At 40.0% G+C, this 23966-nt stretch overlaps 1 protein-coding gene across 4 annotated transcripts in view; it reads right to left on the bottom strand.

Moving 5' to 3' along the window:
- The window catches only part of CORO2B (coronin 2B), a 272236-nt gene that overhangs the window by 187046 nt on the left and 61224 nt on the right, over positions 1-23966 (bottom strand). The window contains exon 2 of one of the 4 annotated variants that reach the window (XM_056808810.1): positions 464-543. The exons of the other annotated variants lie outside the window; for them this stretch is intronic. The gene's annotated coding sequence lies outside the window, so the exon portion shown is untranslated. The remainder of the gene's footprint in view (positions 1-463; positions 544-23966) is intronic. 4 annotated transcript variants of the gene reach the window in all.

Here is a 23966-nt window from a genome sequence, read left to right as displayed (position 1 = left end):
CCCAAATCTTGCATTCCATATCTCTGTCTCTCTCTCTGTCTCTCTCTTCTCTCCTTTCTCTGTCTCTCTGTCTCTCTCTGTCTCTCTCTTCTCTCCTCTCTCTGTCTCTCTCTCTGTGTCTCTCTCTGTCTCCCTGTCTCTCTCTGTCTCTGTCTCTGTCTCTCTCTCTCTCTCACACACACACACACACACACACTTTAGCCTCTAGGTGCCACCATCATCAAACAATTATCAAAAATTGAGCAGCTTTTTGTTCTCTTAGCACAGTAAAAATGAAGGGCATCTGGGGGGGGGGGGTCAAGAAGTGAGAAAGACTGTCCATTATGATAAGCCCATGCTGTGGTGTTATAGCTACTAGTATTGCTCTAGGGCTTCGCTTCACCTGCCTTAGTGACTCATCTTGAAAAATAGCCCTCAAAAGTACAGCATTGGGCTGAGAATGGTGGGTGGCATACAGAGCTACCTGGTCCTTCCTCTGCTATGTCTCTTGGATCACTTGCTCTTCTTTGGTACACTTCCCATCTCTGTTCCTCAGTTTCCCCACTAGAAAGTAAAAGGGAGTTAGTTACATAACTTGCTTCTTTTTAAACCCTTACCTCCCATCTTGGAATCAATACTAAATATTGGTTCTAAGGGCAGAAGAGTGGTATGGGTTAAGCAACTGGAGTCAAATGATTTGCCCAAAGGCATACACTTAGGAAGTATCTGAGGCCAGATTTGAACCCAGATCCTCCCAACTCCAGGTTTGACTCTCTATCCACTGATCCACACAAATGCCCCTTCACCTACTTCTTTTGAACCTCCTGGAAGGCATTTGTGGGGTGGGGAACAAACAATTCCACAAAGCAACAAAGTCCATAAAAAGATGGAAGCTTTTCCCAAAGAACTGAGACTTGGTATGTTATCTTTCTTATACATGGTAGTCATTTAATTAAATGGTTTGTGAAGTTAAAAAAAAAAAGACTTGGGAGAGGGGCTGGGGGTGTATCATAAGGGAACCCCAAGGCTCAGCCTTTCAGTCCTAAAATCCAAGCCTGCTGACTAGCTGAGCAATCCTGGGCTGGCTCTGCTGTCCTTATTCTGAGGGCAATCAAGTGAAGCCAAAGAGGCCTTGGCCACAAGCCTGAAAGCAGCCTGACTTCTGAAATCAGCTGGTGACTTCTGTCTGTTTGTGAATGGCTGGGTCCTGGGAAGCAGCTGCGATCACTAAAGAACTCTTAGGCAGTCATATTTTACTAGATTAAGGAGAAGGCCAACCCCCTTTGTCTTCTCCTCGTTTCTACCTTTCTCTCTTCCCTCTTTTTCTCTCTATCTCCTCCTCTCTCTTTTTCTCCTCTTTCTTATCTCTTTTTTATTATTCTTTTCTAATTATCTTTTTCCCTCCATCTCCCTCTTTCTACCTTTCTCTTTGCCTTCTTGCCCCACTACTGCCTTTTCCCCTAGATCCTCTCTATTCTCAGTCCCTTTCCTCTTTCTCTCTTCCCTCCTCCATTCTCTTCCCCTTTCCCTCTTTTCAGGGATACCCCTATCTCATGTCCAGGGAGGAGGCAGACACTCTCAAGGCTGCCCCACTGTAGGAAACAGCCTCATTTGAAGGCCTTGACCCATATGGAAGGAAAAAAGTCTCTGAAAGAAGAGAAAACACAATTGGCATTTTCCTTGAATTGTGGCAATTCCCAGACAGGATTTGTGCTGGATTATTCAGAACAATGCAGTCAAAGGGTAGGAGACCGCCACCTCCCATATGATGCACATATATCTGTCCTCACATCCTGCCTTAATGTCTTTTGTAAAGAGCACTGGATTTGGAGTCTAAGAAAATAAGTTCCCTTTCTTGATGCATGACCTCAGACAATTCATTCTACTTTTCTCAGTCTTGGTTTTTTCTACCTGTAAAACATGGATAATAATACTTGCATTATCTCCCTCACAGGGTTTTAGGAGAATCAAATGAGGCCCAACTTGTGAAGCCCTTTGTAAACTAAATAGAACTATATGTCAATCATTATTATGATCAACATATATCTCCATGTGGGCAAGGACCATTCATTCAGCAAACATTTATTAACTACTTAACTATATACAAGATACAATAATATTGTATCTGGATGGCTAGCCCATAGAGCTTGTCCATCAGTATCTACATGTATCTTAGATAGAGAGAATACACAGGGAGTTGGGCCCAGAATCAAATGGTAGGAAGGCAGTGGACTGAAATGCATTGGGGGAAATTGTGCAAGGCTGCCAATGACCCCCAATTTTTCCTTGAAACAAAAGCCCATGTTTTCAAGATGAATATTCTTTTGGTGATGTTTGTATGGATCCAAGCCATAGACTATCATAGTCTCTGAACAGTAAAGAGTTTGGGGTTACACAAAAGGCAATGAACAGAGACATGATGGGCACTAACTACTTTACCTGACCTTGGGCAAGTTTTTTGGCCACCCTGGGTCTCAGTTCTTCATCTGTAATATGAAGGCATTAAATGGCCCTGGGGTCCCTTCCAGCTCCAGCTCTATGTTGCTGTGGTCTAAACATATGATAATATGAGCAATGATCTTAGGAAAAGCCTGTAGCATATTACCAACAAGGAAGGCTATACCATCAATAAGATGTAGGGCTGTAAACCATGGTGGGTGTGTCACATAGTAAGTGTGAGGCATCATTAATAAACATCTCACATACTCTATGGGATCAAAAAAAATAAAGAATAAGGGCTCTTAATCTCTTGCATCATGGATCCCATTGGCAGTTTGGGGAAGTCTCATGACCCCTACTCAGAATAATGTTTTCAAATGTCTTATATAAAATACATACATTTACAAAGGAACCAATTATGTTGAAATAAAGGTATAATTTTCCCCTATCCAAATTCAGTGGTCCCTAAAATGTATAATTTCCCCATCTAAATCAGAGACCCCAGGTTAAGATCTGTGGGAAGGCCACTTGGTGGATTGTCTCTGTATGATTTATAGGCTTTAACTTATAATTTAATTTAATTTTAAGACTCACAGAGGATACATAGATGTAGATGCCTTTAAATCTATCATATCACATCAATGATATCATATACATAAGGCAGCTAGATGGCACAGTGGATAGACTCAACGTCCTGAATTCAAATATAACCTCAGACACTGTGTCACCATTGGCAAATCACTTATCCCTATTTGCCTCAGTTTCTTTATTTGTAAAATAAGTTGAAGAAGGAAATGAAGAACTACTCCAGTGGCCAAGAAAACCCTAAATGGACTCACAAAGAGTTAGACAGATTGAAATAACTGAATAACAATTATTATCAACATCCTAGGTTCCCTCCCTCGAAGGAAGGAAGGAGAGAGGGAGAGAAGGAAAGAAGGAAGGGAGGAAGGAAGGAAGGGAGGAAAGAAGGAAGGAAGGAAAGAAGGAAGGAAGGAAGGAAGGAAGGAAGGAAGGAAGGAAGGAAGGACGGAAGGAAGGACGGAAGGAAGGAAGGAAGGAAGGAAGGAAGGAAGAAAGGAAGGGAGGGAGGGAGGGAGGGAGGAAGGAAGGAAGGAAGGAAAGAAGGAAGGAAGGAAGGAAAGAAGGAAGGAAGGAAGGAAGGAAGGAAGGAAGGAAGGAAGGAAGGAAGGAAGGAAGGAAGGAAGGAAGGAAGGAAGGAAGGAAGGAAGGAAGGAAGGAAGGAAGGAAGGAAGGAAGGATGGATCTTGGAGGAACATAAAGTCTATGCTAGGTTCACTTCCAGAAGAAAAAGAGAGAAAATTACAAGCATGGCCAAGCATGGCCAAGGGATTCCCTCCCTCAAACCCCTACTCTTAACCCAATATAACTGTACTTGAACCTATTTGATGAAAGAATTTGGTTTACCAGATGCTCTAACATTTCAATGAGAGCAGCTCCCAACAGAAATGATACACCTAATGGATAAACTTTGATGATAATAATAATTCACATTTTCTATAGTGCTTTATGGTTTATAAAGTGTTTTTGTCAGAACAACCTAATAATGTAGGCAATACAAGGGTTAATACCCTCTTTTTACAAATGAAGACAGAACCAGAGCCAAGGACGACTACCTGGTGAGGTTTGGCCCAAACAATTGAGAGTTAAGTTGTCATTGGAGGCAAGAACAGCACCTTATTGGTAGAAGGTGGCACCAGAAATGGAGACTGAAAAAGAAGAGCCCTACATAACCTTCCTAGATTAGAGTTTTCTTTTTCTTCTTAAAAAAAAATGGCAGCAGCAACTAAGTGGCCCAGTGTATAGAGAACCAAATCTAGAAATGGAAGGTCCTGGGTTCAAATATGGCCTCAGACACTTCCTACCTGTGTCATTTAACACCAACTACCTAGCTTTACCCACCCTTCTGTCTTGGAACCAATACATAGTATTGATTCTATGACAGAAGGTAATGTTGCCGATGACATTTTTTTTTAAAAGAAGAAAAAGATTTCAGGCCATGTTGATGTCTTTTCAAATGTCTCCATCTGGAATAGGAACTGAATCTCCATCTCCTCAGTTGTTCTCAGGGGAATTTCACAAGCCAGCAAAGGAGAGTCTGTGGGTCTGGTCCACATTTTGTACATGGTCCAATATCACACATACACACACCCACACCCACATCCATCCATGTCTCTTTGGCTCTGGGCCAAGCTCCCAGATGGGACTAGGCTGTGTTGAGGGCCCTGCTTCCCAGGGCATTATAGTTTCTGAACACATCCTCTGTGGATTTCTCAGGGGCTCAAAGGAAGCCTTGATACCAAACCAAACCTTCATCTCCAGTACAAGTCTTATCTTCTTCAAAGAGCCTTTCCAGCTTGTATTAATTAGCATCCCTACTAATTCCTGAGTTCCCATAGGAGTTAGTCTTGTCTGATCTTGTTAGAAACCAATTGGCGGTGCTGTGGATAGAATACTGGACCTGGAATCAGGAAGCCTCAATTTCCTCAAATGTAAAATGAGGAAGGAAATAGCATCTACTTCACCAGGTTAATGTGGAAATCAAATAAGATATTTGTAAAGCACTTAGCATAATGAATGCCCAGCACAAGGCAAGTATTATATAATAATTATTCCCGTCTTCCTTCCCTTGTCTCTCCTGTTAGAACTAAGCTTTTTCAGGGGAGAAAAATAGAAATCTAATATAGGATTCTAATAAAAAATATCTTATATATCTCTTCTTACTACCCCACATAGCACCTACTCCCTGCCTTGTAGATAGTGCCACAGGCCCTTGTTTATTTTGATTCAAATGAATTAAATAATTGTTTAATAAGGAGACATATTGCATACATCTAAGGTACTATGCAAGTCACTAGAGATTTTTTGTTGTTGCTCAGTCATTTCAGTCTCATCTGACTCTTTGTGACCCCATTTGGGGTTTTCTTGGCAAGGTACTAGGACTACAAAGGGAAAAAATGGAATAGTTCTCTCATTGAACTTACCTCCAAATGAGGGGTACAAGAAGTACACAGATAAGTAAGAAAGAAAGTATATGCCAGAGCAGCTAAGTGGCAAATTGGACCAAGTACCAGACCAGCAGCTGGAAGAACCTGGATTCAAAATTGGCCTTAGCTGCTTCCTGGCTGTGCGATCCTGGACTAGTCATTTAATCCCATTTGCCTAGCCCTTGCCCTTCTGTTTTAGGGTTGTTACTAAAAGAGAAAGTAAAGGTTTTAAAAAGAAAAAAATATGCCAAGTGGTACAACATAATTTCAAGAGAAAGCATGGGCAAGGGGTGGTTAGAGATCTAAGTCTTTGTGTAAAAGGTAGTACTTGGACTCTGCTTGGAAGTAATGAAAGTGAGTCTTCTTAGAGGTGAAATTCGGAGGTCATGCATGCCAACTTCTGTATAGAACCAAGAGATGCAGTGTCACGTGGGTAAAACAGCCAGGAAACCGGTCTGACTAGATCAGATAGCATGAAAAAGGAAGTAATATTGAATGAATGGATGGATGATGGATGGATTTGTACTTTAATCACAGGGATCCAATGCTTTCCAAATCCAACAACCCAATGGAACTTAGCCCACATGGAGCCCCCTGTGAGAAGCCCACCAGCTGAAGCACGCATCCACTGACATTCACTCCCTAAAGAGGGACCCCCATCCCCCAAACAGAACAAGACTGTGGACTTCATCTTATGCCCATTAGGAATTCTGTCCCCTCACACAAGACAATGTAGCCATTGTCTTTACATTTCCGAGTCCCCAAAGTGCACTGAACTTTTTTCTTTCCCCACCCCTCTTGGTGGTGCCTGTTAGACTATTTACTATATTTAATGTGGCAAACAAGAAACTTCCATAAAGGCAAGAGGGGGATGACCTCAGTGTCTCTGGCCATCTTATCTCTCATGTGAATAGCTTCCTCTCTCCCTACCCCCATCTCTCAAGGCCCCTCATTCTAAAAAAACAATATCTTCATTGTCCTTTGTGGACTAGGGAGAAGTCTGAAAGGGACTTATGTAATCACCCCCAACTTTGGAAAGTTTGGAAGAAGCTGTTTACTGCAGTGTTGAAGCCTTAAACTCTTGGGTGTCGCTTAGTTGGGTCTCTAACCATGGAGCCTGTATTACAGGATCAAGAGGTGAAAGGACCGTTAGAGAGAGTCTGCATAACCCAAACCATGGAAAAATATTCTAAATAAATAAATAAATTTAAATTTAAAATTGAATTTAAAAAGAGAGTCTAGTTCAATGTTTTCTTTTTATAGAAAGAAACTGGAAGTGAACTGCAACAAATGTAAGCAATAGCAGAACCAAGGTTCAAATGTAAATAAACCCTGACTCCAAACAAGTACTCTTTCTACTACAACTAAGTAATCAATTAAGCTAGTATTTACTATCTATTGTGTTGAACTGGTGATAGGCATAAGAGACAATAAGAACAATTATTAGACATGGGCCTTGACTTCAATGAGTTCATAATCTAGTTGCTGAAATTAGTGTCTAATTAGATATGCTTGCACAAAGATGTAATTATAAGGTAGCATAGCAGATGTATAGAATGCTAGAATTGGAATTATAAAAACCTGGGTTCAAAGCCTGCCTCAGACACTTACTAGCTAAATGAGCCCAGAAAAAAAATTTAATATCTCTAGGCCACAGTTTTTTATCTGCAAAATGAGGGAGCCAGACTCGATACACTCTAAAATCTCTTTCTAGTGCTAAATCTTATGATTCTTTTGTAATGAAACATTAAATACATACACATATATTTAATGTGTCTACAGTATATATGCATATATATGTGTGTAAAAGTATATACATATACATATATATATATGTTTATGTGTATGTGCTGGCATTTTAGTCTATAAATCTTTCTTCATTTCAAACCCCTGCCCCCTCTCTTCCTCCTTGTACTGTATTCTAAGGTTTGCTAGATGAGAAGATATAACAGTGATACAGCCAACATTTGGGCACTCATCCTTGCTGTCCTTAGTCTGATTCTTTTGACAGACACCCTGACAAAGCAAGTAGTATTTTCTTCCTTCCTTTTTCTCTTTCCTTCTTTGTATCTTCCTTTCTTCCATTCTCTGACCATCTATCCATTTATTTATATTTCTATTCCTCTATAGAGCCATCCATCTATCTCTTTCTCTATTGTCATCTATCCATCCATTTATCCTTCCATCCATCTACCTATCCATCTATATATTCATCCATTCTTCTCTATTTTTATGTCCAACCATTCATTCATATACCCATCTATTACAATATCTATCTATATCTATCTATCTATCATCTATTTGTCTATTTGTCTGCCTGTCCATCTCTGTGTCTGTGTCTCTGTTTGAGATATGCTTGTGATTTTATTGGTTTGAAGAATTCTAGGTATAGAAACTCCCTCTACCAATTCAGATCATCAGTTTCTCTTCACTAAAAGTGTTAGGGTGGTACCTAAGAGCTTATGTGATTTCCCTGTGGCCCACAGTCAGTGGACTTGTAGACATAGCCAGTATGTGCGATCTGTTTTTAAGGCTGACCTTTTATTCATATATGCACTTCTGCCTCTCATGATTTTCCATACAAATGTAAAAATAATTTTATATCAGTCAGTCATATCCTCTATTTAAAAACAAATTTAAAGGCTCCCTGTTTTCCCATCAGATCAATTTTAAATGCCTATCTCATTTTAAGTCCAGTGTGGTGAAAACAGCACAAAACTTAAGAATCAAGGGACCTAAGTTCAAACTTTAATTCTGCCATTAATTGCCATGTAACTTTGGAAGTCATTTCCTTTCCCTGGGTGTCAGATCCTAATGTACAAAATGAGGAATTGCATTAAATGATCTTTATTCTATTTTATTTTTGCAGTGACCAATTATAACTTTGTTTTTTAATTTGTTTGATTGTTATATTAAAATTTCCAATAACTCCCTCCCTGCATTAAAGAAGATATCATTTGACAAAAAGATATCTGTACATACAAAACTGCCTTGCTTATTTCTATTTAATGGTTCTTTCTCTGGAGGTGAATATACACAAGTTATTCTTCAAGCTATAATTCTGTTGCTGTATACAAAGTTCTTTTGGTTTTGCTCATTACACTCTTCACAATTTCACAGAAATCTTTTCTTGCTTTTTTTTTTAATAAACCTGATTTTTATTTCTCATAGCACAGCAGTATTCCATCACAATCTTGTCTCAACTTGTTTAGTCATTCCCCAATAGATGTCATCCTTTAAATTTCTAGTTCCCACCAGAAAAATAGTTAATATTATTTCAGAAAAATAGCATATTTCCTTTGTCTCTGATTACCTTGGGAAATAAACCTAATTGTGGTATTGTTGGGTCAAAAGGTATACATAGTTCGGGGGGCAGCTGGGTGACTCAATGGATTGAGAGTCAGGTCTAGAGAGGGGAAGTCCTGGGTTCAAATCTGATCTCAGACACTTCCCAGCTGTGTGACCCTGGGCAAGTCACTTAAACCCCATTGTCCAGCCCTTACCACTCTTCTGCCTTGGAACCAATACACAGTATTGATTTTAAGATGGAGGATAAGAGTTCTTTTTTTTTTTAAAGGTAAACATAGTTTTATAATTCTTTGTACATAATTCCAAATTGCACTCCAAAATGGTTGGATCAGTTCACAGTTCCATCAACAGTGTATTGGTGTCTACATTACTCCATATCCCCTCCAACATTTGTCATTTTGCCCTTTTATTGTTTTATTAAATTAGATATAAGATGACATCTCAGGATTGTTTTGATTTGCATTTTTCTAATCAATAATGACTAGATGACTTTTAAAGGACAACTAAATGATATAACGGAATGCTAAACTTGGAAGTTCAAATCCTGCCTTAGATGCTTCTGCTCTGTGTCCTAAGTCAGGTCACTAAACCTCTGCTTGCTTCAATTTCCTCAACTATAGAATGGGGATGATAATAGTATCTCCCTTTCAGGGTTGTTAGGAACATCAAATGAGAAACTTGTAAAATGCTTAGCAGAGTGCCTGGCACAAGTGGGTGTTACATATATGTTGTTGTTGTTATTAATTATTATTATTATTATCTGAAGTTCTTTCCAAAACTGTTAATAACTACAATTCTGGGCCTCTTCTCATAAAATTCCCTTTAGACTGTTTTAAACCCTACGTCAACTTATGAAAATCCTTACTTTATAGTGACATTTCACTTTGATTAGAGATGACATTTATCACCTACTTTTTCACCAGACTTAGAGCAGGAAACTTCTAACTATTTAAAAATTGAAATCTACCCTCAAATGTAAAGATTTTCCATCACTGAGAATATTAAAAAGACTATAAAAGTTTTCCCAAAGAGCAGCTCCAAAAATGTTCGATCAAAGCCATCATTACAGGAATAAGCATGATGCCTTCTATGGTGACTACTTTGAAGGAACAATGCTTATTCCCATGTGCAAATGGAAGGAAGGAAGGAAGGAAGGAAGGAAGGAAGGAAGGAAGGAAGGAAGGAAGGAAGGAAGGAAGGAAGGAAGGAAGGAAGGAAGGAAGGAAGGAAGGAAAGGAGGGAGGGAAGGAGGGAGGGAGGGAGGGAGGGAGGGAGGAAAGGAAGGAGGAAGAAGACAGAGGTAAGGGCTTAAAATTTTTTTAAATTAAAATTTTTTAAAAAAGATATCCACAAGGAACACATGATTTAAAATGCTATCCAGAGCCAAAGTAGGAACTGTTGAAGTTTAAGGTATGATTATCCATGTGTAGCTGAAGTAGAATAAAGGAATAGGTCATGGAATTTTAAAAGGCTGAGGAATTGGAAGTCTAGGAAGTTTAAGAGAGAATCAATGGAATGTTGAAGTCTCCTTAGGGCCAGAATTGGGAGAAGAAGATGATCTAGATGTTAAAGGACTTGAGAAAAGAGGGAGAATGTCCTAGGGCCTGGTATGCAATACCAGGATGTGGTTTGAATGGAAAATTTTGATTGAGAGAATTTTAAAGGAGAAGTTGTTGAAAATGTTTGGTAAAAAGAGAATATGGAAATAGAAATGAGTGCCAAAGAGTATTCCAAATTGCAGATCAAAGCATGGCATCTTCCACTTTATTTCCTTCAGTAGTTTTTTATTGTATGTGTGATTTGTGTCTTCTATCATGACATGAACAATATAAAAAATATATATTTTATGAAAGCACTTGTATAACCTATATAAGACCATGTACTGCTTTGGGGAGTTGGAAGGGAGGAAGGGAAGGAAGGAGAAAATCTGAATCCTATAATATCAGAAAACCATGGAACTGAAAAAAAAAAAGAAAGAAATTTTTAAGAAAGAATTCATCATAGAGGAAATGATAAATCATATTACAGCACTAAGCTGCATTTTGTAAGATCATTTGGTCTCCATTTTTCAGGGGGCATTCTGAAGTTTTGCATGTAGTTGCTTGGATCTCACCATCTCCTGTTGGTTCTGTTCTTTGCTCTCTCTTTTTTTTTTTATTTTGGAGGATTAAGTGTTTCTTTTGCTGCTTGCTCATTTTCTCAGCCCTTTTTTTGCCTATGGATTGAGAATTCTGAAAGCTGCTAGATGATTCTAGTTCCTTTGCTCCTGGCTTACAGGAATCAGCACAGTGAGATATTTTGCCCTGAGGCTATGTCTTCACTGTAGCAGGGCAGCCTTGAAAGGGCCCAGTGCTATGGACTTCTGTACCTCACTGTGGGCTGGTGCCAGGGTTTGGGATTTCAAAGACTGGGTCTGAAGTGCTCTTTTGTTGGTGTAGCTTGTATCTCAGGATTCCAAAGTTAGCCAATGCCCAGTATGGAACCTGGTACAATAGGTCAGGAGTGGTTGGCCAGCAATCTTTTGTGTGCAGTTTTGTTTCTGGCTCCATCTTATCCCAGGAAAATCAATCCTCTCTGCCTACCCCTCAAGTTTGTATTCAGCAGGAGAGCCCCCTCACTCCATCCTGCTTTGACTCCTATCATTTTGAGGCTCCTTCTAAAGATTGGTTTGGAAGGATAGTCAGAGCAGACTCAGTTTTCATTGCTATGAGGTCACCATCTTGGCTCTGCCCCATTTAGGGGTACTCTGAGAGCCCCACATGTGTTAGCTCCAACCCATACAATGGGAACCACTGCTCCTTCCTCTATCACTGGGGAAGGTTTGGTGTAAGCTCATAGCCTCAAACAGTCAGAGCTCTGAAGCTAGAAATGACCTCAAGAGTATACATGCTTAGGGAGGAACCAGAGGCTAAGTATGTCAACCTTCCCTAAATCTGCAATAGTATCTAAGCTCATCTTAAAGGAGCAACAGAGGCGGACAATGATCTTCCTTGACCTATGTGAACTAGCATTTAAGACTCTACTGTGAATTTCTGCCACTGACTGGGCCAAGCAACTTTTGCAATAGGCTTAAAAACAAACAAACAAACAAACAAAAACTGCCCTGACAGTTGGTTCCTCTGATAGAGGAGGAAAGGCCCCATAGCCTTGGAATTATGAATCAGTAATCCAAAGTGGTATATTAGTCAATTCTGGTCCTTGAAGAAAAGAAACACAGTTCCAGCCTCTTCTAATCTAACTACAGGCTTTATTAAGAGTATATAAACAACCTCTGAAACATTCTCTTGCAAAAAAAAAATACAAACAAAAAACCCAGCATCATGGGTACTAGGAGACTCATGCCTCACCATCATCTTTCAGTCCTAGCCTTGATCTAGTTCTGGGAAATGAAGCTGCCACAGTTACTGCAAATCAGGAAATTGGTTCTATTCAAAACTAGAAACCAATTCATAATGGATCAAGGCTGTTAATGGGCTGTTTGGTTTTATACTGAGGTAGATAAAGGAAGGCTGGAGTCTTTTTACAAATGCCCCAATCTAGATCAAGCAGACCCCAGGCACCTGTGAGTAACCCAATTTTGAGCAGGTCACAACAGAATAAATAGGGGTTAATAGAATTTCTGTGGCTGCAGGACTGCACTTACGAACTGATCAGTCATTCTAGCAATTTCTCTCTACCTGTCCCTTCTCTTGCCTTTTGGGAAAGAGGTCTAGTATAAACATATTGCTTCAGGGAGTTCCTAGCTTTTTCAGTGAGATAAGAAGGCATAAATAGGCTCCAGTTTATGTGGATGGAGAACATACACCAAAGAGTTCATTAATCCACTTAAATTTTTTTTTAAAGATGGATTCAAGCAGTCCTCAACTAGAGTAGAGAGTTTTCCTAAACAACCTGCAAACAGAATATAATGGAGGTTTCCAGAGAAGAAGCAGCTGCAGCAACATCCCAGGGCTGACCCAGACCCAGGCTCAGCCCAGACCTAGCTTCAGCTCAGTTCCTTCAGCAACATCTCTTAGAGACTATAGCTAACAATGTCCCCTCCCTATCACTGTATTGATGAAAAACTGGCCATGTAGGAAAAATTATCCTTCACCTTCCCTCCTGTTCTTTCATCTCAATTGTCCTCAGCTATACCTACTCATGGTCCCACTTCAAACCCATTGTGCCCTTTGGAATTCTCATTCCATAGGGAACAACCTTCCCTTCACTCTGGTTTCCTCCTTCTCTCATACTTCTTCCATCTTGACATACCTCTGACTATGCTGCATTCCTGACCATCACCTTAGGCACTGGATATACCTTCTCTAGAATATTCTTTGGCAACCATTTCCATGTCCAGATTCTCCTTTATCTAAAATCTTTAAAAAACCTCACCTCTTTTTCAATTTCCTCAATCAAAACTTTCCACTCAAGTCACATCTCATATCCTGGTGGCTATTGCATACCAGCCTCCAGAACCTCCTTTCCTTTCTCAAGTTGTTGAACACATAGATCATCATCTTCTCCTAACTCCTGCCCTAGAGGGGACTTCAAAATTCCATTGATTCTCAAATTCCCTAGTCTTCCAAATCCTCAATCTTTCAAAATTCCATGACCTACTCCCTTTTTCTACTTCTTCACATATGAATGATCATACCCTAGATCTCATCATTACCCACAAGTGTTTCATGTCCTTAATTAAAAACTGTCATTCCTCTATCTAACCTTAATCCCTTGGCATTCCATCTCTCTACTGTAGACTTTATCTTTCTTAGATTTATTCTTTATCCTCACTGAGACCTCCAATCCCTCTGCCCCTCAGTAAAAATACTGATCATTAAGTCATAGCTAAGACTATTACCCACAGTCATACCTCACTTTACCCCCTTTCCAATCTTGATCCTATAAATGGCCACTAAAACCTTAAACTATCTTTTGCTCTCAAATCCCTTACCTCTTTGTTTGACTCATCTCTTACCAAATCTCAGTTCTAGATTATTCTCCTTTTCCATTCCTACTCATGTACTACTCATTGGAGTAGCCAAGTAGATTCTCTCCTCTAGTTATCCATACCTTCTCTTTCCCCATCTCTCTCCATTAAGGATTTAATCTCTTTATTGGTAAATTGAGATCATTCAAAGAGAACTTCCTTTTCCCCCATTTTCTCCATCTCAAATCCCCTGGGCATTATTGCCATTCTTACCTCCTACATTCTAACAATGAAGTAGGTCATCTCTTACCAAGGCCAGTCCTTCTACATGTATGCTTGACATCATGTCATCTTCCCCAGAAGATTACAAACTCAGTCATATTCTTTCTGTCTCTCTGTCTCCCTTTCTCCCTCTCCCTCAACTCCCTCTCCCTCTCTCTCTCTCCCCCCTTCTCCTCTTTCCTCTCCCTCCCCCTCTTCGTCTCTCTGTCTTCCCCTTTGTTGATCCCCAGTACCCTCCCTCCCAAACTACCATTTTTTAAACTACTTTGCATCTCTTTTCCTTATATTGATTCTGTGTACATACTTAGATGCATGTTGGTCAATGTAAGAAGGCAACTGATGGGTGGAATTTCTAGTGACTATCTTGCTGAAGTTCAGTCATCTCTTTGGTGGTCTTTAAAAATGTGAGGGGTGGGCGGGGGGGGTAGGGGGGGTAGCTATATAGACTCAGTGAAAACAGAGTCAGGCTTGGAAATTGAGTTCCTGGGTTCAAATATGACTTCAGACACTCCCTATCTGTGTGGTCCTGAGCAAGTCACTTAACCCCCATTGCCCAGCCCTTACCACTCTTCTGTCTTGGAACCAGTACTTAGTATTGATTCTACGACTAAAGGTAAGGTTTAAAAAAAAACAACCAAAAAGCAATTGGTCCAACTCTGTGGGTGTGCAGTTGAAGAATTGGCACTGAAGGAAGCTCTGAATTCTTTAGGACTCATTCTTTACTTCTGCATTTTTGCCTCTTGTAAAGTGAAGCAAAAAGGGGATAGGGAACTTCTGCCTCACTCCAAACAGCAATGGTTTCCTAAGAAGTATGGGGCCATAGGAATCATGTGCTTGCACACAGTCTGAGAGAGCATTTCAAGGATATTGATTCCTGAACATTAACCTTCTGAATCAAAAAGGTCAAGAAGAGAGAACATGGCACTCAGAGCTGAGATCCTACTGCTTAGAAGACATAGTAGCCTCAGAGCTGAGACTGTGAGAGGGCTAAAACATCCTGATGATCCTAGGGTAAGGTTTCTAATTCTTTCTTAAAAAAAAAAAAACAGCAGTGCCCTAGCCAAGGTCTTCAGTTGAGCTCTAAGCTGGAAGTAGCAAAGATTTTGGTGAACTGGTAGAGCAGTGTGACCAGCAGAAAACAGATCCAGTGACAAGGGGCAGCTAAGTAGCTCACTGGTTTGAGACCTGGGCCTAGAGACAGGACGTTCTGGGTTCAAATTTCACCTCAGATATTACCTAGAAGTGTGACTCTGGGCAACTTAATTCCCATTGCCTAGCCCTCACCACTCTTCTACCTTGGAACCAATACACAGTGTTTGATTCTAAGACAGAAGGTAAGGGATTTAAAAGAAGAAGAAAAGAAAACAGATCTGGTGAGCTCAGCAGAGCATCACATTCATCTAAGGAACAGGGCAGCAAAATCATAGAATATCTGGAAGAACACTGGAGAAATAAATTGGCCATTCAACATGGGGGTCCCATGCTGTTCATTTTTTGTATTTGATCACTTTTCCCATCGATGGTGTATCTGTGGGAGTGTGCCCCAAGTTTATGAGAATCATTTTATTTGAACTTTTCTTCCTATGCCATTCCAACAAATACTTTTGATTTGAAATGATTGTGTCATCTGATTGACTTCTCATGAGTAATCATATAAGGTGGGGGGGCTTATGAGATAACCCTCTCTGTGGCTCAATTTCACCTTCTATAAGATGAAAGATTAATGATTATAGAAAGAAGTATGATGCTTGGGATCAGAGTCAGGAAAGGGGGGACAAGTGATATCTGGGGACCATTAGCAAGGGGACCAGATAGAACTGAGTGCTCAGGAGGTCATAGCATCACAGGATCTCAGAGTTAGAAGAGATCTCAGAAGCTATCTTTTCCAACCTGAATAAGACATAGTACATGCCTTCAGCAATGCAATCTTCTAAGCAGAAGTAGAGCAAGCAATTGGCAAGGTCCCACGTATAAATCCAGATTGATGGACTGTCTGCAATAGGGAGAGTTGGTCCCAGGTATTGGTGACATGGTCTTGGGATATGGGGGATGAGAGAAAAGATTCTAGTCACTGGGAGATGGGAGAGAAAGGGACACTGGAAAAGAATTCTAGTCACCAATAAAACTAGAACAGAAGGGAAGGGAGTGTATATGTGAGAGAGGGGGACAAAGCAGGAAATCAAGTTTGAATCCTGATTCTGCTCCTTCTATCTGTGTTACCTTAGTAAGTTATTTCATGTCTTTTTAGTAAAGTTCCATTTTCCCCTCTGTAAAATTAGGAGCTTAGACTAGGTGGCTTCTAAGGTGGTGTCCATTTGAATCCTATGACCCTATAATCTTAATCACCAAGAAATTTGTATATAAAGCCAGGAAGTCAAATCCTAGTGAAATGGTATCAAAGCCAGGGGCTTGGTCACTAGAAAAGAAGGCAGCAATTCAGAGACTGGAGAGCAGAGGATTGAATAGGGAAAACATAAAGCATGACTTGGGACCCTTGCAAATCTGTCTTTTGAATCTCCCCTTTTCCCAGCATTTTCCAGGCTTGTCAACAGCCCTCTTTTACATATACTATACACCAGTGTCCTTGAGAGGCTGCTGAAGACAGGGGAAGCATCATTGTCCAGAAGGAGGCCAAGGCCAGGCTGGGAGGCATCCTTTCACTTTTAATTAAAAATCAGACATGTTTCCTCTCCCTTCCTTTCCACTTATTCCTCTCCCTTAAGGCTACTGTCAGAAACTCAGATGAGAAGAGGAAAAATTATGTTCCTTCTGCATTAGTCCTTTTTTCATTCTTCCCTTTATTTTGCCACACTTAAAGAGCCATAGCCTTTATAGTCCTTCAGTCAGCTTTCTGCTGAGAGTCTGATCGAACAAGGGTATGGATTATCTGTATCTTTCTGAACCCCACCTATTAGCCTTCTCTGTTAGGATTTTCTAAAGATCAAATGATACAAAAAACAGTTCTCAAAAAAATAAGTGGAAACAATTAACAACCATATGAAAGAATGCTCCAATCACTAATACTATGTAAAGTGCAAAATAAAACAACAAATCATCTCAAACCCAGCAAATTGACAAAGATAACAAAAGATGAGTATAGTCAATGTTGAGAGATTATGGAAAGACAGAGACACTAATACATCGCTGGTGGAGCTGTGAATTAGTACAGCCTTTCTGAAAAACAACCTATATACATGTTGTATTATGCAACTCCGTATCAAGTGGCCAAAGTGTACATAATCTTTGACCCATTGATTCCACTGCTATGCATTTGCCCCAAGAGGTCAAAATAAAGGCTCTATATTCACCAAAATAAGTATAGCAGGGGTTTTTGTGTTGACAACTGCCACCAATAGGCAGATAAAAAGTATCTTCCCAGACCACCAGTCCTGATTCTAGACCAGCTCTCATAACCAGCATGGGGGAAACAACTCCTGTTGAGAAAACGTCAGCCATCCTTACCAACTGCCATTTAACAGGGCAGCTTTGTTGAAGCTGCAGAGACCCTAAAAGAAAGGTAGGAGGTACTATGTGCCAGGCAAGTAAAACCACCACCACTACCACCTTGACCACCATCCCCTTGAACAATAATGGAGATAGTCCAGGACCCTGAACCCAAAAGGCTTGGTCAGGGCAATGCTCCCAGCACAGTGTCTTCAGCCATCATTCTGGGAATAAACCCCATGGAGATGCAGCCTGGCATTTGGTCCTGCAGAGGCTACAGCCACAGCTACTGAACACTCAGAAAATCAGTTCATAAACTGATTTACTTTTATCAATGGAAATAACATTTAAAAAGCTTTAGCATATGCTTTGCTAATACACACTAAGGATCATTATTGGACCTTTCTATCTGGTTGCAGATGAAATCTTCCCTATGCATTGTCTCCCCATTTAGAATGTTCCTTGAGAGCAGGGACAGTCTTGCTTTTCTCTTTGCACCTCTAGTGCCTAATAAATATAATAAATAAATGGTTTTTTCATTCATTCATTTATTCACACAGCAGTCAGAACCTAAAACCAGGCCCTTATTCTAGAGTACTTGTTTGGGCTGAAGATTCATTCATTTATTCATTCATTCACTCATTCACTTGAAGAATTAGAAATAAGATATGCCCATCAGTCAGGGAATGGTACATGAATGCAACGGAACATAGCTGTGTTGTAAAAAACAGCAATTTTTTTAAAGTTTTATTTAATTGATTAAGAGAATTTTTTCCATCATTACATGATTTATGTTCTTTCTCTCCCCTCCTCCCACCTGCCTCCCATAGCCAATGTGCAATTCCACTGGGGTTTACATGTGTATCAAGATCCTATTTCCATATTATTGATAATTGCACTAGGGTGACTATTTAGAGTCTACATCCCCAATCATATCCCCATCAACCCATGTGATCAAGCAGTTGAAAAACAGTAATTATGATGAATATAGAAAACCATGGAAAGATTTACATGAGCTGATGCAAAGTGAAGTAAACAATGGCAAGAAAAAAATAAAAACAGTGACTATATGTAAATAGAAAGAATCACCACAAGTTTAACAAAATTTCAAATGACGAGCTTAACCCAAAGAAATAACATGAGAAGACACTTCTCCAAGTCCCATGGTGGGTATGGGGAGGTACCACAAGGGTATGGAACATTTCATGGAATGCCAAATATATTGATAAGATTTTTTTTTTGTTTTTTAAAAAAAGTATTTGTTATAAGAAAATAGCTCTCTGGGAAGGTAAGGAGAAATCTGGGCTATGTAAAAAAACAAAAAATAGAAATAACATTTTAGGAAGAATTGCCCACATAATAAAGCAAGATTAAACAAAAGGATGTGCTGGATTTGATCTGAATTCTGCCTAGTCCCCTGCACCTTCTCCATCTCCACCCACAGTCCAGGTCAGTGAAAATTCCTTTTCACAATTATATTGCCTGAGGTCCCAAAGGATTCTCATTTACAACAAAGAAAGATTCAGTCACATCCCTAGGCTTTGCTGACAAAGATAACAAGCATTTGGGAGTGACTTACAAAAAGAACATTGGGAGGCAGTATGCAATAGCGGAAAGAACACTGTATCTGGAGCCAAAAAGCCCAGCTTTGAATTTTGGCTCCAAATTGTTATCACTTTTGTGACCTTGAACAAGTCACACATGCTCATTGGATTCGGGTCTCCCCCTTCCCCAAATAGAAAGTTGGGTAAAGAGGGCAGTTCCTGGTCAATACCAGGATTTTGCATCATTTGTGGACTTCCTTTATCCAGGCTCTTTGACCAAGGAGTTACAAGCTTAGTTTATCTATGAACAGGCTGGGTATGGACCTTGCCCCAGCAGTGAAAGGGTCAAAGCAAGCTAAAGGGATTTAAAGAACATTTCCCATCTTGCCTCCCCCTACTGCCTCCAAAATCCCCCTCCCTAACTCTTAGCCCAGCTGCTAAGCTGCTTAAGGGCTACAGCACCTGCGCAAGAGAACCCAGTGAACTGGCAGCATTTGGTTCCTGGGTTTCCCATATTGGGCTCTGCTGACTAAGTTCATTACAATGCATTGATACCTCAGTTGCCATGGTGACCCTCCCAGGCAAAACAGATCCTCCACTAAAAGGTACTGAATTCACTCTGGCCCCATCAGCGGGCCTCAGAGAACAATTAAACAAGATGGATTTGTGAGCAGCTACATAATGAGACCCGGACATCCGGAAAGCATATGGTGGCCTCCTTGGGGAGGAGGAGTGGAGGAAGGGGATGGGGCCATCATCTAGATGCTACTGCAGCCTGGGTTTCCTGAGTGAAATCTCGTTCATTTGAAGGAAGCCTGCGTTGTAATTTGGAGGTAGGGAGAAACTCAAAATGCACAGACTGTCCTTATCTCAGGGTAACAAAACAACAGCAAAGCCCCAAACCACCAGGCTGGGGAACAAAGTGAGAAGGGGTGGTGTAATGGAAAAAGAGCAAATCGTCAATTAACTTTTCTCTCCCCACTCAATTAAATGTGACTTCTTGGAGTATCCTGAATTTATAGAGTACTTTGGGGGTTGCAAAGGGCTTCCCTCCTAATAGGTGATGCAGTGGGTAGAGGGCCTGCAGTCAGGAATGCATCTCCCTGAGTTCAAATCCAGCCTCCAACACTTACTGACTGACCCTGGGCAAGTCACACAACCCTGTTGGCCTCAGTTTCCTTATCTGTAAAATGAGCTGAAGAAGAAAATGGCAAGTTACTTCAATCTTTGCCAAGACAACCCCAATTGGGACCACAACAAGTAAAAAACAACTGAACAACAAAAAATTCCTTTTAATGATCCTGTGATGTAGGACAGTCCATAAGATCAAAGGCTTTAACATAAATGGACTCTTAAAGCCAATTTAACTTATTTTTACAGATGAGGGAACTATGACCTAGAGATGTGAATGGATCTGCCTGAATTTACATAGCTAGAAATAGTAGAGCTTGGATTTGAAATCAGTTCTTCCAATTCTTTCTTCCAATGCTTTTTTTTTTAATTTTTCCATGTAGTGTATTATCCTTGTTCCCATTTTACATATGCAAGAACTTACCCATGTGGGACCTTCAGCAAGTCCCTTAATGTCCTTGTTCCTCAGTTTATTTTAAACAAAAAGCTGGACTAAATGGCCTTTGAGGTCTCTTCCATCCCTAACTCTTAAAATCCTATGAGACTCAGAAAAGATAAGTGACTTTACCAGAGTCAAATAGCAAGTCATTGTCAGAAATAAGTCTCAAACCTTGATCCTTTTATTCTAAGAAGGGCTGCTAAGTGGTAGAGTGGATAGAGTGCCAGGCCTAGAGTCAGAAGGACTCATCTTCTCCCAAGTTCAAATCTGGCCTCAGACTTCCTAGCCATGTGACCGTGGCCAAGTCACTTTATCCTGTCTGCCTCAGATTCCTTATCTTTAAAGAAGCTGGAGGAGGAAATGACAAACCAGTCTAGTATCCTTGCTGAGAAAACCCTAAATGGGATCATGAAGAGTTGGATGCTGAACAACAAATGACTCCAAGACCATGATGTTCTTACATCACAGTGCCTTTGTGAGGATGAAAGATAAAAAGAAAATAAGCAAATTCATGTAAGTAATTAGGCTTGAAAAAATAAAACAAGCAACCATCCAGGATCTCTCAAATTTATTTTATAGCCAGTTCAATGTCCTGCACCTTCCCCATCTCCACTGAGCCTATGCTAAATGCTGTGGACATACAAAGATGCACGAATATTCCTTTAAAAACTCAGAATTTAGTAGAACAACAATAAAATCTAAGAGTTGGAAAGGAACTAAGAGGTTATCTAGTCCTAGACCTACACCTAAAAAGAAATACCCTCTAAAAGATTCCTACAAAGTGGCCATCTAGACTCCTGATGAGAAGGTCCAATGGTGAGGAACCTGCTACCTCCCAAGGCAGCTCATTCTACTAGTTGGTGTCTCCACTAAGAAAAATGATTGGGGGCATCTAGGTGGCTCAGTGGATTGAAAGTCAGGTCTAAAGTTGAGAAGGCCTTGGTTCAAATCTGGCCTCAGACACTTCCTAGCTGTGTGATCCTAAGCAAATCACTTAACCCCAATTGCCTAGCCCTTATCATTCTTCTGCCTTTGATGCTTAGTATTGGTTCTAAGACAAAAGGCAAGAGTTAAAAAAAAAGAATCTATCCATAATGCTTTATGATTAGGAAATCCTTTTGCATGCATTATCCCATTTGAACCTGCAAGATGACCCTAAAAATCAAGTACCATATGTATTATCATCTCCCTTTTGCCAATGAAGAAACTGAGGTTCAGGGAGGTTAAATGACCTGTCTAACTCAAAACAATCACTCTAGTGCAAATATTAATAATATGGAAATAGGTCTTGATCAATGACACATGTAAAACCCAGTGAAATAACTCATTGGCTATGGAAGGGGGGTGGGAGGAGGAGAAGGAAAGAACATGAATTTAATTAAATAAAAATTTTCAAATTAAAAAAAAGATTTTGAAAGATTGTATTTTCTGGACCAGAAGATCTTAGTACTTCATAAACTGAAATGGTTTTTCTGCATAAATTAAACAGTTATTAGCTTAGTTAAATCCTTGACCCTTGGATCTGGCTCCATTATGTCCATTTCTCTTTTATCCTAACTTTTTCCTAGGAAGTCTGCATAGATATGCTCCTGTGTCACAAACCCACCTTTGATAAAGACCTGTGTTCATGTTCCGCATACCTTAAAAATACTCTTGATAAGGAGAAAAAAAACACTATCCAAAAGCAGAGGACAAACTGAGGGAGTAGAAACACCAAGGAAAAGCAACTGCCTGACTACAATGGCTGAGGGGACATGACAGAGGAAAGACTCTGAGCGAACACTCTGATGCAAATACTAACAACGTGGCAATGGGTTCAAGTCAAGAACACATATGATACCAGTGGAATCACATGTCGGCCACGGGGGGTGGGAGGGAGGAAAAGAAAATGATCTTTGTCTTTAATGAAAAATGCATGGAAATGATCAAATAAAATACTATAAAATTAAAAAAAAATAATAAAAAAAAGAAAATAAAAAAAATACTCTTGATAATGCATTAAACTTGGATATTTCTTTGGCCGTAAAATAGATACATACATACATACATACATACATACATACATACATAAATGACTTGTCTAAGGTAACACAAATTGTAAGTGCTGGAGACAGGATTTGAATGCATTTATTTCCTGAGACCACATCTAGCACACTTCTTACTAGATTGCCTCTCTTTTTTCTACACATTCAAATGAAACCTGCCTTTCTGCTATATTCATAAATGGTATCTAATTCTACCTTATAAAGTCAAAGAAAGGGGAAGACAGGTGGCACAGTGGATAGAGTAACAGACCTGGAGTCAGGAAGACTCATCTTCCTAAGTTCAGACGTGGCCTTACCCACTTACTAGCTCTGTGACCCTGGGCAAATCACTTAACCCAGTTAACCTTAATTTCCTCATCTGTAAAATGAACCAGAGAAGGAAATGGCAAATTACTCCAGTATCTTTACCAAGAAAATCCTAAATAGGGTCATGAAGAGCTGGACATGACTGAAAAGACTGAATAACAACAAAAAGTCAAAGAAAGCTTAATCTCTCTTTGATATAGGAGCTCCTGAAATATTTGAAAATCATCATGTCCTCCCCACCCCTGTCTTGTTTTCCTCCCCAATACCCTTAGGCCCTTTGATTGATCCTCCTATCACATGTTTACAGTCCTCTTTCCAACCTGTTCATTTTCCTCTGGATGTGCTCCAGTTTGTTAGAGCCCTTCTTAAAATGTGGTGCCCAGCATGGAATAGGATCCTCCAGATATGGACTGCCTATCAAAGAATAGAGTAAAATGATCCTCCTTTTGAACTCCAGGCAGCCATTAATAAGCCTACCATTGCGTCAGCTTTTCTGGCTCCCATAAATACTACTGATTACAATACAAGGCAGTATGTTTTAAGCACCAAACAGACAGTGTAGACAAGGTCTCCTTCCAAAGAGGTGATCGCATCTGGGAGGAGATGATTAGGGAAGCTTTTGGAGCCAAGGAAACATCTCAACCAATCCTTGAAGAATGGGGACAGGACATCCAGATAGAAAAAATGGATGTGAGAAAAGACAAAGGGAAACAAGAAGTCACAAGATATGTTCTGAAGGCAGTGAATAGGATGGTTTCATAGAACTGTATTGCCTTATATGGCATAACTAGTATTTAATTGCTGCTCACTGGATTGCTTTTTGGTTCCCAAGATGGGATTGGTAGGAGGTAAAGTTGGAGAAATGGATTAAGAATAATCTGGAACAGATCTTGTCATGATAGTGTTTATTCATAGAAATATTCATTGATCAACTAACCTTTCTGAAAGATACTACAAGAGATTCAAAGGTGCAAAGAAAGCTACATAATCTCTGCTTTCAAGTAGTTTACAGTCTAGCACAGTATGTAAAAGAACTCTAGAATCCCAGCATCAGAAGAGACCTCCATGGCCATCCAGTCCAACTTGAACAATTAATTCCTGAACAGGAATCTCCTCTGTCAGGTCCCTGCA

The sequence above is a fragment of the Monodelphis domestica genome, chromosome 1 (assembly GCF_027887165.1).
Source record: "Monodelphis domestica isolate mMonDom1 chromosome 1, mMonDom1.pri, whole genome shotgun sequence".
Classification (NCBI taxonomy): Eukaryota; Metazoa; Chordata; class Mammalia; order Didelphimorphia; family Didelphidae; genus Monodelphis; species Monodelphis domestica.
The sequence above is the reverse complement of the archived record's forward strand: the minus strand, read 5'-3'. Positions and strand labels throughout refer to the sequence as shown.